Source organism: Geotrypetes seraphini, chromosome 4 (genome assembly GCF_902459505.1).
Source record: "Geotrypetes seraphini chromosome 4, aGeoSer1.1, whole genome shotgun sequence".
Classification (NCBI taxonomy): domain Eukaryota; kingdom Metazoa; phylum Chordata; class Amphibia; order Gymnophiona; family Dermophiidae; genus Geotrypetes; species Geotrypetes seraphini.
This window is the reverse complement of record NC_047087.1, coordinates 126,058,080-126,073,687: the sequence shown is the minus strand read 5'-3', so window position 1 is coordinate 126,073,687 and position 15,608 is coordinate 126,058,080. Positions and strand designations below refer to the sequence as shown.

General features: G+C 41.7%; 1 protein-coding gene and 1 pseudogene across 2 annotated transcripts in view; both read right to left on the bottom strand.

The window, feature by feature from the left end:
* The window catches only part of ATP1B1 (ATPase Na+/K+ transporting subunit beta 1), a 97,259-nt gene that overhangs the window by 48,301 nt on the left and 33,350 nt on the right, over positions 1-15,608 (bottom strand). The window lies entirely within an intron of this gene.
* LOC117360162 lies at positions 8,464-8,576 on the bottom strand (annotated as a pseudogene).

Here is a 15,608-nt window from a genome sequence, read left to right as displayed (position 1 = left end):
TATAAGGTTAGCCTTAGAAGATGAGAGAATATGGAATGAGACATAAGATCTAATGAAATTTGGAACAAATGAACAAAAATTAGGATTTTGAAATGAGCACAATATACCAGCAAACAATATTGTTCTTCTAGTAGCAGGATAACAATCATACCTTTTAGCATTATATAGCTTTGTAAGGATTGGGTAAAATATAAGTGCATATATAACAAAACATAACAGTCTGATAGCAGTGTTTTAGATCATTTGGATATATTTAATCTGACATGGTTTAGTACCTAACGAATGGAGTTACAATAATCAATTTGACTCAGAATTAGTGTGTAGATTAGTATCAATGAGCATGAAGCAGTTAGTGATCAATGATCACTCCGTTATTTGATTACTGCAACACTCTCTATTTAGGGTTGCCCAAATATGTGTTGCAGGCCATGCAAATGGCACAGAACACTGCTGCATGCTTGATTATATGGGCCTCTAAATTCGATCTTATTTCACCGATCTTGCATACTCTACATTTGTTACCGATCGACCTTAGAATTGAATTTAAGGTCTTATGTACAATCTTTAGGCTGTTGCAAAATAATCGCCTGACAGTGTTGCACTCTGGTCTACAAGTCTATTAACCATCACGCATTACGTTCCATGAATGGGGCGAATTTGGAAGTGCCATCTTTGACCTTTGCAAAACTATCTGTAACTCGTAAAACTATGGGGTCCTTTTATCAAGCCGCGCTAGCAGACATTTCATCACGTGCTAACCTCCACGGCCAGCTAAAAAACTAATGCCTGCTCAATGCAGGTGTTAGCAGCTAGCGCGGCAGGCGGTTTAATTCGCGTTAAACCCCTACCGCAGCTTGATAAAAGGACCCCTATGTTCTCCATACAGGGTCTGGTTTGCTAGAATGCTCTTCCTTTGGAGTTAAGGCAGGCTCCTACTTTGGCTCAGTTCAGGAAAGGTGTGAAAACAGTCTTATTTGCACATCAATTTATGAGGTTATAAATTTTCTTCAGGTTGCATTTTATTGAATACCTTTTTTAGTTGTATGATCTGTTTGTTTTTTTATGCAGTTTTTATGATATTTTAAATTTGTTGTTTGTGTGTGGTTTTTCTAGCTCTTGTTACATAGATTTTGCTTTTTTTCTGTGTTTTTGTCTTGTTTTGTTTGTTTTTTTGATTATGTATGTAATTTTAGAACCCGCTTAGCATTGTTGGATTTGCAGGAAATAAATATTTAAAATAAATAAAATAAATAGATTCTATTCTGTATGAAGTAATTTGTATGCTGACATTTTTTAAGCAGCTTCCATGTGACCTCCCCCCCCCTAAAGCAGCCAAATTCAGAGCAGTATTGCCTAGCTGAAAGTACAGTCTGAGATTGATGTATAGAGCAGTGTTTTTCAACCTTTTTACACCCATGGACCGGCAGAAATAAAATAATTATTTTGTGGACCGGCAAACTACTAAGACCGAAATAAAAAAACACATTTCCGCCCCATCTCCGCAAGCTCGGTACTCACAAACCATTTGATCCCATCCGCACAAGCCTCAGTTATGATTTTATATTGAACGTATTTTATTAAAGTATAAAAAGAAACAATATTCTGTACAATTGTCATTTTATAAATATAAATATTCAGAGCAAGGACCAACAAAACCCTTCCCTTCACATATATCCCCTCTACTATCAAGAAAACTGAACAAGCCAAGTTATTACAGAATGTTACACAGAAATATCATGCTAACAGAATATTGCAGTCACACATGACAGGAATAGTGTTAGGGGAGTGTTCCCTGGTCACAGAGAGCCCTAAGCCAGCTGGAAGCTAAAGAAGCACTACCTGGGCTTTGCAGTCCCCAGTTATGTCTCTAGCAGGATATATATTTAAAATCTGATATATTCTAATGACAAAATAGAAATAAAATTATTTTTTTCTACCTTTTGTGGTCTCTGCTTTCATCTTCTTTTCACTCTTTTCTTTCCAGCGTCTGCCCTGTCTCTTCAATCCAGCATCTGCCCGTTCCATCCACTGTCTGCCCTCTCCCCCTTCCATATGTATCTGACTTCTTTCTATACCCCTCTCCCCTTTTCATCCAGCCTGTGCCTCCTCTCTCCTTTTTACATAATTCATTCCAGCTTCACTGCTTTCTTTATTTTTATCTCTCCTACACCAGATCTAGCATCTATATCCCTCTCTCATTTCTCTGCTGACCCCCTTTCCAGCATCAATCTCTCTCTACTTTCTCATTCCTCTTTCTCTCCCCTTTCCCTCATCTGATCTCTCCATTCCACCCTGACCCGACCCCCTTCCCCTCCTCTAATCTCCCTGCCAGTTGTTTCCTTCCTTTTTTCCTTCTCCCTTCCCTCCTTCCCCCTATCCAACATTAACTTTCTTCCCATCCCTTTCCCTCCTACCCTCCCAGTAGCATCTCTCCTTCTACCTCCGTCCAGGTCCAGTAGCAGCTTTCCCTTTATCCAGAAGCTTCCCAGCCTCCAACAGTGGCTTCCTCTCCTTCCAGCAGCTCTCAGTACTTGCCTGCAGCAGTGATTTCCTTAGGCAGCCTTGGGTCCATTGCCGCCTCCGAGGAAAGGGGAAGTTGCCGAAGTGAATCACTGCCCTGGTAAGTACGAGAGCTGCTGGGAGGGGAGACAGCCACTGTCAAAGGCTCCCCATGACCTTTCTCCTGCGCGCCCTGCACATTCGCGGCCCCTCCCAAGCCGGCAAAAACAGCATTGCACTGCAGGCCCTGCCACCCAAGACGATCTGGAGGCCCCTACCCGCCGCATCCTGCACGTGGGCAGACTCTCAGCACAAACGCTACTGATGGCCCCAATCCACACGCTGACCCCCCTCCCTTCTACCTGCACTTTCCCCACGGCCCTCTTCGGTGACTCGACAGGGGCAGCGATCAAGACAGGCTGCCAACGTCGGAACCTTTCCTCTCTGAGTCACACCTATTTTGTTTCAACTTCCTGTTTCCACATAGGCAAGACTCACAGAGGGAATGCCCGACGTTGGCAGCCTGTCTTTATTGCCTGAGGCTGGGAGGAACAGCAGATTTCCGCCAACACCACCAGGGCAGGAAATTTAATGGTGTCGATCTCGCCGGCCCTGTGCGGACCGGCAGGAATTTTCTGCGGACTGGCATCAGTCCGCGGACCGGCGGTTGAAGAACAGTGGTATAGAGTGTTATAAATATGTGCCATAAAAATGTCTAAACCATGCAGAGTGGGTATAGAATAAAACAGAGTAGAACCATACATAAATTACAGTTAATTATAAGCGATCTTTAGTTGTTTCTGTTGCCAGTTACATAGTGAAACTTTTTATAAGGGACTGCTTGTTACTGGCAAGACCATATTGTTTTTACTGTGTACATCCAATAAAAATGTTTGAACATAAAAAAAATAATGAACAGTTTGATGTGATAGAATAAACCCAGCAAGATTCCTCCTTAGGAGGACAGGTCTTGATATAAGCCCTCTCTCTTTGAGTTGTCCAGGAGACATAAAGAAACAGAATAGTGAAGGTCAAATTGTTTCTAGTGTAACCAGAATCTTGATAAGGGCATTGTTGACATGGCTATTTTTGGTTTATATGGTGACAGTTTATAATCAGTCACAGAGTAGCACTCTCTATAGCTCTGAATATAATTGATTGTACAGGGAGCCAACTGTAGTATTCATATGGCACTATATGAAAATTGGGAGATAAGAAAATACTGGATACCTGGTTTAATAGATCTGGTTGCTAATTAAGAAAGAGGCTAGAAAGAGAAGTAGAAAAAAGCAAAATTGTTTATCTTCAACAGGAGTTCTCTGAAGACAGCATTTCACCAGGCTCATCACTAGAACCTGGATCTCAAGGACTCTGTCAACTAAGTTCACCGCTACTGAAAATGTGGCTTTCCAATTCTGCTTGAGCTTGCAAGCATCAAGTAGCTTAATGGGAGATCTCATCAGCTAGGGACAAACCATACTGAATTTTCAGTGAAATTCAGGAGGCTCGATCGAGGCTTCAACTGAAATAAGCTCTAGTCTCTACATGAACATGACAGCATAGCATAACTATGTTTTTATCTATATCTTAGTGACAAGCATCAACTGTACCAAGCTGAACCATAATAGCTGATTTTTAGGTGAATTTCTGAAAGCTGGAGACTGTATTAAGCAGTGGTTGAACGATGTTGAGCAGATCTGGGGCTTTTTCTTCATATTAGATGGCAAACTTCCTCCATTTATAACCATAAATCCTCCCAGCAGCTTTTCTTCTAAAAGTTAAAGGACCTGAGATACACTATCAGAGACCCTAAAAGACTGTATTATACCTCCCCTTCAACATTTTCAAGTTTGGGGGCCACAGAAGTAGAACACCATTCCATTAATTTGTGAGATCATAGTTGAGGAAGTTTCCGACTTATCAGTTTCACATGGGACAAATCTCCATGGACTAGAATGTGGAAACCAAACTTTTCCCTGCTATGATGATCATGGTCCTCTAATTCTAAGTTTCGTTTAAAGTTTGACCACCAGACAGACATAGGGGAATGGGAAGCCACTGCTTGCCCTGGATTGGTAGCATGGGATGTTGCTACTATTTGGGATTTCGCCATGTTCTTTTGACCTGGATTGGCCACTGTGAAGATGGGATACTGGATTAAATGGACCATTGGTCTAACCCAGTAAGGCTATTCCTATGTTCTTACGTGAACAGCAAACCTATCCTCCAATAAAGGAAAAATATATCTACTTGGAACAGAACACCGAAACCTTCCAGTTCTGGTCTGTTTCAAAGACGTATTTGAAGAATTCCTGACTCAAGAAATATGCAACTATTTGCTACATCCTATTTCAGGGACCATTAATGGGGGTTCAAGTGTCATCTGACTGCCTGCTAGAATGTTGTCTTTTCTTGTCAGATCCATGGCTCTTAAGCTTAGCACTTGATGAATAATTTCCCAACACATGAGGATGGAGCCTGTTCCTCCATAATTGTTCAGACAGAACATGCCTGAATGATTTTTGTACTAGAACAATTTTGGTGATCACCTGACTGCTGACAGTCTAGTGTACAGAACTGCTTATAATTCCAGTAAACTGATGTGGAACCTTTTACTGAAAAGATCAGGGCCATGAGCATAAGTTCTTATAGATAACCCTCCAAACCCAGGTTGGAAGCTTCTGTGGTTAAGAGGAACTTGGAAGGATAAAACCTGAAATGGGGTAGCCACCAATACAGGAAATCTTTCCTGAGGTCTCCAAGTGATTTGGATTCACTGGAATTTCAGGTTCACCGACTTGTCACATGTGGAAATGTGCCATGAAATTTGGGTGATCTGTGGGAGCCATAAAGCCCAGCATTATCAGAATCATCCAAACCGATGTCTGCTTATTCTGAATCATTCCTTCTACCACAGGCATTGTATCCTCGACCCTACCGATAGGGAGATTATCCACAATTTGAGTTTGTCTAGTGGATCTGAGATTGGATTTGATGTAGCTAATGGCAAATTACAGTGACTGCAGCAGCCAAGTAGTGTTCTACATATGTTCTACTGTTCCTACTCAAAATGTAGTTTTGATCAGATATTTTTCCAAGTAAGGAAATGCATGGATCCCTGCAGTGACTCTATACCTCCAGCCATATTTTAATCCCATCTGTATGGTTGATTTCATTCTTAAATCCTGGTTCTCCCTTTTCAAAGGGAGAACCAGGACTACTTTGTCATCTGCGGCCTGGACACGGAGACCAGGCTGGAACCGGATGAGCTCTCTGATAAGTGGGCGGCTGCGGCGATGGCGCCCCAGAGTCTGAATGGGGAGAAGAGGCCTGAGCAGAGCTCCGAGGGTTGCAGGCAGATGAACGTTTTATATCATTCAGCTGCTGCTGAGGGGTCTGATCTGTCTTAGCAGCTCCCATGAGCAATAATGCAGTTGCAGTTTCTGAGCTGCACCATTAAATAAGTGGGATTAGGAGCTGTCCTGTTTATTCTCTGTTGCCATCTATGGGAAATGGGATGGTGCAGATTTTCAAATAGTTAGATCGGCCCCTGGAATAATTAAAATACTTAAAAGCTTCCCATTTAAAAAAAGGGGTAGGTGGGAGAAGGGGGCTGGAGCTGAGGTCGGTATTGTAAAAAGGGAACATGTTAGAGAAAGGAGCTGGGAGCTGACAATGGGGATGTGTAAGAGAAGGGGGCTGGGGCTGAGGCTGGAGGCTGAAAGGGAAAAAATGGGAAAAGGGGGCGGGGGGCTAAAAAGGGGTTTGGAGCTGGGGCTGAAAAAAGGGGGCATGTGAGGGAAGGAGGCTTTAAAGGAGGGTTCTTAGGAAAAGAGACCTGATGTAGGAGGCTGTTAAAAGAAGACAGTTCGAAGAAGAGGGCTGGAACTTGGGACTGCAAAAGATGAGTTGTGAAAGAAGGGGTCTGGGTCAGGATTTGGGGGCTAAAAAGGAAGACAAGAGTAGGTATGAGAAGGGGCTAAGAGTTGGGGGCTATAAAAGGAATGTGTGGGAGAAGGGAACTGGGGATGTAAAAAAGGGGGAGGTGGGAGAAGGGGGCTACTAAAGGGGACGTGAGAGAAAAAGACTGGAACTGAAGTTGGGGGCTAAAAAGGGGGCATGTGAGAGAAAGGGGCTGAAGATAGGAGCTGGAAGAATAAGTGATGCATAGCGACCCGCATGGTCTTAATGACTGTTTTTAGTGCATCTGGCCCTTAATCCTTTTGCCCTAGTAATATTTCTCACTGCATATCCTCTATATGTGACCATCTCTGGGAAAACATGACAAAAGTTACCAGAAATAAAAAGTTAGGTTTTAATTAATTCTGTTAAACAATTTGTAATACAACAGCCAAAAACCCATCTTTTTATGTGAAAAAAGTTACAGAAGTTCAAACATATAACTTTTACAGAGTAATGGACACATGACACAAAAAATCAGCCAGTCTCAACATTTTGGATCTGCTACTGTAGTCACCTTTTCCAAGAGACAGTCACATATAGTTACAAAATCACGAAGACACAATAATATACCGTACAACAGAATAATGACAAACTGCAGTATCCAGAAACAGTCCTCCCCGCAGGAAAAAAACATCTGTCGCATGCTGATGACGCAGACTGGAAAATTGCTCAGGGATGTCAATGAGTGTATACATTCTCCTTTGCAGTTGTGGAAATGTGCAGTGAAGCACTGCCAGCTCTGAAATAACTTTTCAGCAGGATAAAATATAGTGGAACCTTGGTTTACAAGCATAATTTGTTCCAGAAGCATGCTCGTAAACCAAAGTACTCATATATCAAAGCGAGTTTCCCCATAGGAACTAAGGGAAACTCGCTTGATACGTTCCCCCGAGGCCAGTGGCGCTGCTCTACCCCCCCCAAGAACCGGCATTGCTCCCCCGCTCACGAAGGCCCCCTGTATGATCCGCCATCCCCCTCCCCCTCCCCCGCGATCTATCATCCTCCACGCACCCATCCACCCACCAGAACACATTGCTTACCCTTATCTGGCACCAGCACCAAAGCACAGGACGTGCTGGTGCCCGAAGATCTGCCGTCTTCTTTTTGCTGGGCCTTGAGCATCTGCGCTATCCTGCTGGCTCAAACTCCGAGGTTGTTTTATCATATCAAAGCTGTTAACAGCAAACAGCTCTACAATTATTTGTTCTCTTATCCCTAATGATTCAGCTAAAACTACAAAATCAATTCGGAAGAATCAAGAGAAAATCTGCAAGAATTTCTTAAATAGTAGGGGAAATGATTAAGGCCCTCCTTTTATCAAGCCGCATTATGGTTTTTTTTTTTATTGCCGGCCGCTGCGGTAAAAGCTCCGATGCTCATAGCAATTTTATGAGCATTGGAGATTTTCTGCCGTGAACAAGTGATTTAAAAAAAACCCTAATGCGGCTTGGTAAAAAGGGGCCTAATTATTTTTATCACCACACTAAAGGTTTGATTTAGTAACCTTTTGTTCCACAGACACAGAAGAGGAAAAAAAAACCTTATCAAATCAGGCTCTAGTATACTATTAGGTGGCTGGACTGTGAAATAATCAGAGATAACCTTAATGGGTCTACAAACATTTTAAAAGAAGCAAGCGGAAACAGAGTATTTTAGCACTGGCTGCTGCTTTGTGACTTCATGGTTGTTAAGAGATACATGACTGTTTATAGTCAGACTCTGATTACAGAGGCCCTGGAACAGTTTTGTAGTGCCAGTGTTATTATACAACAAAGCACCGCCAACCCCATGCAAAGTAGAAGGTTATTTGTAACGTAAGAGTGACAGCAATGTAGCACGTCTCCCTCCTCTCACCAAGACTGTAGGAAAACCTTTAAGTATGGAAAGGGGTGCCAAAAAGGTATCAGTAGGATATATCCCATCTCCCAGCACATATACACTCACATGAGGAGACCTGCTACTCTACTCTAGTTACAGCTGCACTTTTGCCATAACATCAGGAAAAGCTTTTGACACTACCATGGAAACACACATTAGGTACTTTCTCTCCCTAGCTTTTAAACTGATAAGAACAGATATTATACTTGATCTCAGCCAAAAGGCTGAGAAGCGATCTCCCTAGCTTTTAAGTTTCTGGGTATGGGAGAGCATAGTGAGTCAAGCCAGATGCAAGTGCCATGGAGTCATTGCCAAATACAGTACTATCTTTATATTACAGTTCAAGCAGAGAATCTTGTAGGAAACACATACATACCAACTGGAAATCGTACTACCATATATATCTAAAGTCAGTATTTAATGCCAGCCAAGGTGTTTAAATTATTCATGTATAGTGGACCTCTTTTGTATTGGGACTGAGTGTTACCCCAGTACATAATCATTATAGTAAAGTATATGGCCAAAAATATATTTTAATTTTAACATCTCCAACCTCTTCTCTCACAGTACAGAGACTCATAAAGCTCCTTGCTACTGAGCTTAATATATTAGTGGAATGATAATTTGGCACATTAAAAAATACAAAATACAAAAAGGGACTTGAGACCATTATGGCTTTTAAAATAAAAATTCCCTTCTAATGGGCACTCCAGTACTGTACAAGTGCTGTACATACAACAGAAGAATTATGAAAACAAAAGACAAATAGCCCATAAAGTAAAGTTACTTACCTGTAGCTGGTATTCGCCAAGGACAGCAGGTATATATTCTCAAATGTGTGTGATGTCATCCACGGAACCCAGTACGGACACTGCCAAGTGCACTGTCGTTTTAAATCTTTAGGCAGTGCCCAGACCGTGTGCATGGTAGTGCCTTCCCACCCACAGGACTATCAATTCAGCTAACAAAGCTAAGAAGCCAAATAGGCGAGGTGGGCAGGTTGCAAGAAAATATGCCTGCTGTCCTTGAAGAACACCTATTACAGGTAGTAATCTTTATTTTTGTATACTGCAATACCACAAGCAGTTCAGAGCGGTTTACAGAGGAAGAGACTGTATACAGACAGCGATGTTACAAAAAGGACTTTCAAATTACATTAGCATGTCCAAGATTAGTCAAAATTTATCTGGAAGCATTTCAAATATACAACAAGACAGGAAAAGAGTCAGAGAAATTTATCAAAGAGATAGATTTTAATTGACTTCCTGAAGGTTTGGTAGGAGGGTGCATTTGAAATGAAGTTGGTTAGTAACTTTGCTTTCTCTGAGGTCAAGAAGGTATTATATTCTCATAATTGGGACTCCCAAGCTCCAGGATCATGAATCTGGATAAAAATAATCTATATATAAACATGAGTCTGGCAAAACCCTAAGGTCTGGAGGGAAAATTGGTGTCTAGGAAGCAAATAGATTTTGCAGAACTGCTTGCCAAAACTGTCTTATCTCTTTTGAAGTCTCGGTCTTAACAGTAGGGAGAGGTGAAGGAATGGACTGAGGACCAAGAGGCTACTTTGCAGATGTCTTCAATAGCTGTATAGAGGAAATGAGCTCTGAGGCAGCCATAGCTCGGACATTGTGGGCTGTTATATGGCCCTGCAGCATCAACCCACCATAGTATACCAGAAGGAGAAACAGTCCGCTAGCCAAGCTGAGATTTTTTTTTTTTGGTAACTGGAACTCTCTGAGTCTGTTAGGATCAAAAGCTAGAAAAAGCTGGGAGAAACCTCTATGAGGTTTAGTACGGTCTAGGTAGTATGCTAGAGCACGTTTGCAGTCTAAACAATGGAGAACTGCTTCATCTGGATGGGTAAATGGTTCTGGGAAGAACACAGGTAGAACTATGGATTGGTTGAGAAGGAATTCTGAAGTGACCTTAGGCAATTATTTTGGATGAGTGTGAAGGACTGACATGGTAGAATTTTATATAAGGTGGATCTGATACTAGTGCTTGAAGCTCACTCACATGGAAGGCAGACGTGAGGGCTATGAGGAAATCATCTCTCCAAGTGAGGAATTGAGACAGCAGGTTGAAAGTGGCTCAAAGGGAGACTTCATAAACCAGCTAGTATATACCACATTGAGATCACAGGCCACAGGTGGCCTAATAGGTGCTTTAGTGTGGTAAAGTCCTTACATGGATCTGGATACTAAGGGATGAATAGAGAGGTTTGTTGTCCATAAATCAGAAATTAGAAGAAAAATCAAGATTTGGTTGAGCACAAACATGTTATCTTTATACATCAACAAAAAGATGATCTTTCCCATCAAAGACAGACTTTCACTGATCAGCCCCAAACTTGAATCAACCCCCATCTAAATTGTGCCTAATCTTAAACTACTGGTTGTCATTCTTGATGATAAACTATCTTTCCACAACCAAATCAGCGCAGTAGTGTAGAAATGTTTCCATAGACTGCATATAGTAGTGCAGAAATGTTTCCATAGACTGCATATGATACACTCCCTTTCTAAAGTCCCAGACTCTCCATCCATAAACATTTTAATCCATTCTCTTGTGATCTCTTGCCTTGATTACTGTAATGCCCTATATAAAGGTATAACTCAAAAAGAAATCAGATAACTCCAAATAGTACAGAACACATCCATTAAAATAATAACCAATGCAAAAATGTTTGACCACGTATCCCCCCTGTTGATTAAAGCTCATTGGCAACCAGTTGAACACAGAATTATTTATAAAATTCTATTAACATTCAAAATTCGATCTAGTAACCTCCCCAAATTTATTAACAGATTTCTTATTCTGTATACCCCACAGAGATCTCTTCACTCCGACAAACAGAACCTGCTTACCATTCCCTCACTAAGGCACATCAACACCATGTGTTCTAACATCTTTTCAGTCACTGCCCCCCTCTCTCTGGAATTCTACCCCAAATTTTATAAGAGACGAGACAACTCTAAATTACTTTAAATCAAAATTAAAAACATTCCTGTTCAATAATACCTTTGAACTATAACTGTCCTTTTAAGGACGACTCAATGATTTCACTGCATCCTCTTTCCCCTTCCTTTCGTTCCTCTCTTTTTTGTTTGTTTCTTTCAAGATTGTAGTTCTCCCACTCTTCCCATTGTTCCAGTTTGTTTTCATTTATTTTGTCCGTCTTACTAATTGCCCCCTGTAACGTCTGTTTTTATTAAATTAGTCATATTATATATATTTTATGTTATACCTTTCAGCTAATGTACACTGCCTAGAAGCCTGATTAGGCAGTATAACAAATTTTTAATTAACTTGGAAATTTGGCAAGGGAGTGTGGAACTGAGATGTACTCGAACTCAGTTGGTCTTAAGGCCTGAATTAGAGAGAAGAAGAATGTAGTCCAGAATGGATGGGAGTGGACATAAGACAGGTTCAAGAAAGTGAAGCACACACCAAGCAGAGAATCTAGTCCATCTGAAGTGATAATATCACTGAGTGGAAGGTTTTCTGGATGCTTGAAAGACTTCAGAGACTGTTCAAGAAAGAGTGAAGGTATTTGCTTGTTCTGTGAAAGAAACCATGCTGCTAGTGTTAATGATCAAGGGTCAAGATGGAGAAGCTATCTGTTGTTCTGTGTCAGTAGTACTGGGATGGCTGCAAGTGGAATGGGTCTTGTGTCAAGAGCTCTAGGAGGAGAGAGAACCAAGGATGATGTGGCCACTGTGGTGCTAAGAGGATCATGGTGCCCCACTCTTGGCAAAGTTTGAATTCTTCACAATGAAAGATATTGGAGGGAATGCATAGAGGAATCTGTTCCCCTTAAGGAGAAGAAAGGTATCTGAGTACAAGTGATTAGGGGCATATAATCTGGAACAGAAGAGCGGCAGCTTGTGGTTGTGGGGGGAAGCAAAAAGGTCTATGTCTGGAGTCCCTCATTTGGAGAAAATTTTTACATTAGATGGTTACGTTGAGAGACCACTCATGGGGTTGAAGAAATCTGCTGAATCTGCTAACACATTTTGTTTCCCCACTAGATATACCACCCTGAGAAGAATACTGTGAGCAGTTGCACAGGTCCAAATTTGGAGTGCTTCCATAAAGAGAGAGTGAAAGCCTGTGCCCCCTTGTTTGTTGAGATAGAACTTGGTTATTGGTTCAAATGAGGACTACATGCTGAAGTCTGTATTGGAATGTCTTGAGAGCATTGCATACTGCTCAAAGTTCAAGGAGGTTGATATGCAGTGTTTGCTCATGAGGGGACCATATTCCTTGAGTTTGGAGACTGTCTAGATGAGCACCCCAGCTTAGCATCAACCCCTCTGTGGTGAGGAATTTTGATGGGGCAGAAGCTGTAAGAGAAGGCCCCAAGTAAGGTTAGAAGGAGTCATCCATCATTACAAAGAGTCACAAAACTGCAAGGTGACTTGGATTGAAGCAGAGAGTAGTCCTGTAGCTTGAGATCATTGGGTTGATAGAGTCCACTGCAGTATTCTGAAGTGGAGATGTGAAAACAGGGTGACGTGTACTGTGGAGGCCATGTGGCTGAGAAGACGTAGCATTTGTCATGCCGTTATGCATGGCAGGGTGGAGGCTTGCTGACAGAGATGAATGACTCTCTGTTGTGGTAGAAAAGTTCGACCTTGAATTGTGTCCACGACAGCTCAGATGAATAGAAGACAAACTGTGGAGTTGATGGCATTCTGAGCTAGAAGCAACGATGAAGACTTAATCAACCAGTCATCCAAATAGGGAAAGACATGAAATCTGCCTCTACCACAAGGCATTTCATGAAAACTCAAAGAGTTGAAGCAAGTCCAAATGGTAGTACTTTATACTGGAAGTATCGAAATCCCACACAAAATCAGAGATATTTCCTTGAGAAGTATGGATGTTTGTATAGGCCTCTTTAATATCTAGAGAGCAAAGAGGTAGAGTTCCCAGAGAGATCATGAAAAACTTCTCCAGCAAGTATTTGTTGAGTCCCCAGAGGTCTAGAATTGGATGTAGGCCTCCAGTCTTTTTTTGGAATCAGAAAATACTTGGAGTAGAACCCTCAACCTCTCTCCTGCAAAGGAACAGGTTCTATTGCATTCAGCTGGATAAGGGCTGAGATTTCTTGGTGAAGAACGGTCTTCTGGAGGGAGGCTGAAAAGAGACTATTTTGGTGGGTGGTTTGAAGGTGCTCTTATGTTTATTTAAAACTTTATATAAAGCATAACAGCCTAAAAAGGATCCAAGTAGTTTACAATGTATAGTTCACATTCATTAAGAAAAGAACTCCATTTAAAAATAGCTATCAACATCTCAATAATAACAATTCTAATAATAAAATTTCTAATAGTAAAACAGTAAAACAATTAAATCTCAATAAACTAATACATAACTAATACATACAACTAAAAATTTCTATAACAGAAATTAATCATTACATAAATACAAATTACAGTCCCAGACTCAATTCTTCAATTTGAGAAAGCCAACTGAAAAAAATGGGCTTTTAAATGTCTTTTAAAATTTATATGATTTTTCTTTTCTCAAGTCTATGGGCAAGTTATTCCATAGCCGCAGACCTAAATAAAAGAACGCACAATCTCTAGTTGACGCAAGATGTGCCTTCGAGATATGAGGAACGACTACCCTTGGGGCATAAAATAACACCAAGTTAGAAAGATATGAAGGCTGTAGCTGAAATAATGCTCTATGTGCCAACATCAGGATCTTAAATTTGATCCTAAATTCCATTGGTAACCAATGGAATTTTAAATACAAAGATGTCACATGATCACGAATATATGCACGGCCTAATAATCTAATCACAGCATTTTCCACAGGGCATAGCCTTGAGCTACTACCTGAAAAACCCACTGAGCTGATGTAATGAGAGTCCAACACTGGTGAAAATGGAGTAGTCTGCCTCCTTTGGGAAGATTTTTAGGCAGAGAAATACTGGCAATGCTCTCTAGAAAGGATTCAAAAGGACAACTGATGTCTAGTTTGGGACCGAGGTTACAGTTTCTGCAATTTCTGTTGTCATGGCTAGTCCTGTTGAATGGAAGATCTAGACGAAGAAGAAGAGGGCTGATTGTAGTGACATGAAGAGGGGCATAATTAAAAAAAAGTCTAAGTCCCCTTTTGGCCTAGGCCCTAAACATTGAAAGTAGAAGCAGGGAAAATGTCCATTCTCAAAAAAAATGTCCAAAAGGAGTTGTTTTGTTTTGGTATTTTTTTTTATAATGGCCTGCCTCTACGTTCAGCTGTTTAAATTCCCAGACCACCACTACACTTAAGACATATAATAAACCAAAAATAATAAACCATCTACACTTAAGACATATAATAAACCAAAAAAAAGCCTAAGTCCCAAAAGCCCAAAGCCAGGCCTTTCAGGTGAAGGAGGAGCTAGTCCTTCGCCTAAAAGCTGGATTCTGTAACCGGTGTCTGTCAAAAACAACACCGGTTACAGAATCCACTCCCACCCCCGACAACGATTGTGACAGGAGAGATGGCACATCTCCCCTGCCGCGATAGCGATACCAACAAATGCTGCCAAACGCGGCACTTGGAATGGTTATCACAACAGGAGAGATAGCCAATCTTTCCTGCCGCAATCCACCCCCGATCGGATTGGGCAGCCCAAACCCTCCTGCCCCGCCGAAACCTCACTCACCCGACACGAATGGGGCAGGAGGGAGCCCAAGCCCTCCTGCCCCACAGAAATCCCACCCGTCCGACACGATTGGGGCAAGAGGGAGCCCATAACATAAGAACATAAGAATTGCCGTTGCTGGGTCAGACCAGTGGTCCATCATGCCCAGCAGTCCGCTCACGCAGCAGCCCCCAGGTCTAAGACCAGTGCTCTAAATGAGTCCAGCCTCACCTGCATACGTTCCAGTTTAGCAGGAACTTGTCCAACTTTGTCTTAAATCCCTGGATGGTGTTTTCCCCTATAACAGACTCCAGAAGAGTGTTACAGTTTTCTACCACTCTCTGGGTGAAGAAGAACTTCCTTACGTTTGTACGGAATCTATCCCCTTTCAACTTTAGAGAGTGCCTTCTCGTTCTCCCTACCTTGGAGAGGGTGAACAATCTGTCTTTATCTGCTAAGTCTATTCCCTTCAGTATTTTGAATGTTTCGATCATGTCCCCTCTCAGTCTCCTCTTTTTAAGGGAGAAGAGGCCCAGTTTCTCCAATCTCTTACTGTATGGCAACTCCTCCAACCCCTTAACCATTTTAGTCGCTCTTCTCTGGACCCTTTTGAGTAGTA